Consider the following 2,465-nt stretch of genomic DNA (forward strand, 5'->3'; position numbering starts at 1 on the left):
CTAAAGATTCATAATCTCTTAGTTCTGAGATCCCCAGCTCTACATCTCTGGCGTCCTAAGAAATAATTTCCTGATTAAGAACTATTAACTTTTTAACATACAATTTGTTCTTCGATCTTCTGCCTCTTCTTCATCCATAGTTAAAGCAGCTGATCATTCAATCACTGAGGAAACCTAATTTCGCATAAACCTCGTGATTTCGTTTAGGTTTTCACGCCATTTTTTACCTTCGACTCGAAAAACTGTGCTTGTATTGCATTTTGTAATGTATGCAGCATGGCAAAGATAAAAATCAAAAACAAAACAGCAAAAAAATAAGTAGTGTTTGTTTATCTGGGATATTCATCGTTTTGGAAAACGCTTTAGCTGGAAAAGTTCAGTCACAGAAATCCGTTATAAGGTAAATTGTTCAAAATTAATCTTTTTCGATAAAATACCTAAAAAAGAGTGTAAGGAACAATTTTTTAGCTCAAGTCTTTGATTAGAATGTCACAGTTGCAACACTCTTCTTGACCACTTTCCAATCGAATTTGTATAAATGGCAAGTTCTCGGCCACATTCATTAGATATATTTACAAATAAAATCAGCTTTGACATCGCAGGATGTTTTTTCCGGAAGATGGAAAGTTTATTTGCAGACGTAAAACGTAAAGTTATGACAAAAAGAAGTGCTTTTCACTAATTTCACAATATTTACCTTAAATACAGGAAAGCTTTGTTTAGGTTACAAATTCAAGTCAATAAATTATTCGAAAAGGATGTCACTGTAAAAAAGAAACGCTAAAACCGAAACACGTCTCGACCGCTCAGCGGCCATTCTCAATAACATGGCAAAATGCAATTAATTGTGAGCAGAACATTAAGTACTTACACGTGCATATATAGAAGCAATAAGAAATTTGAAAATGTCATTCGCTTTTAGCTTACATACATATATTTGTTATCGGTAAAACAGCTTTCAAAGGAAGTAATTAGTTCCTGGTAAAATAAGCTACAAAAACAATTTTGTTGGCATATCATTTGGACGTTTTTGAGGAAGCATAACCAAAAGCCAGTTCAGACATATTTTAGAGGCCTTTGTTGGTGAAATAAGTGAAATCAGCAAGTGCACGCAATGCTAGAAAGAGCTGGCTTGAGTTCTAAAGGCTTAAAATCTAAGTCAGTGGTAGGGAAGAGGATTTGAAAGCGGGGCCTCCAGCGTTACCGGTCTAAGTGTAACATCTACTATGCCACACGTCAAAACATAAAGACAGTTGGAAGGGGGAGGGGGGTGGGTAGTTTATAAAGAAACTTTCGGGCTACGTCAGTGGGGGGTGGGTGGAGGTGGTGTTCTTTCTTTTTTTCTACACAGATGAGGTAAATTAGCCACTGGTACGACACACATAAGCTGACGTTCCAGCGTTAGCCCTTGGTTAGATAGGTGCGCGTTGAGGTGAAAAATATGTGATATTCAGAAAATTGAATCTCTAACATGTTCCCTAACATAGGAATAAACAGTCTCACTGCACCATCCTTGCTCCTCCAAAACGGTTGGCCTACTTTGCACATTTCAGTTAAGCCGAACAGCACCATAGTTGCTTAATAATACTCTTTACAGCTTGCCTCACCTCTCTCGTTTTCCAGCAGTAAAGAAGCGGGTTTAATGACGAGTTTAGGAAAACTAAAGTAAAAGTAAATTTGCTGACGATACCAAGAGAGGGAGATGGCCGTTCACTTGAAGACGACATAATTAGGAACACACCATTTGGTAGGTAACAAAAAACTAATGTTAATTGCAGCCACAATGCACAGGATACTGCCTTTCTGAATCGCGCTATGTTGAGCTGACTTGATTGGCTTGACAATTCAAACTCTTGAACTTCATTTTGGCGTTGACGGAGTTTCAGAAAAATCTTTGTGTAAGAAACGCTTGAGGTTGTTAAACATACGGTGATCAATATCTGACTGTACTTAACAGCGATTTCATTACTTTTCACGTACATGGTTGAAAAGACAACAGAAATTACACAAAGCGTAGTTAAAAACATGTAAGTTCGCCTCAAGGTCACAACTTGTCTGTATTTGAGTCCCAACGACAGGGCGAGAAGCCGGTCCACACTAATTGCGGTGATAATCAACAAAGACATTCCACACAAAATATAACCTGTTACTATAAGTGAAACAAATATGTGGCGACAGAAATTCCAACGTTCGAAGATGGTAGACATCCAGAAGATGACAGCGAGGGGCTCCGAAACAAGACCAACACAGAGGTCGGATATCGCCAGACAGCGAAGTAGGAGTTTGGATGGCGGATGAAGCGAATTCTCTTTGTGAAGGGCGACCAGGATCAGAGAATTCCCCAGGATTGCCGTAACAGACAGAAAAATGTTCACCGCGGAAACTGCAAGGCCTGTTACCCTGCTGTATCCAAAACTGTTGTAACCTGCTGAGCAAAACAGCTCTTCTTTTTTGATTTTCCCTCC

This window comes from Pavona decussata, unplaced genomic scaffold, assembly GCF_977016875.1.
Source record: "Pavona decussata unplaced genomic scaffold, jaPavDecu1.1 SCAFFOLD_16, whole genome shotgun sequence".
NCBI lineage: Eukaryota > Metazoa > Cnidaria > Anthozoa > Scleractinia > Agariciidae > Pavona > Pavona decussata.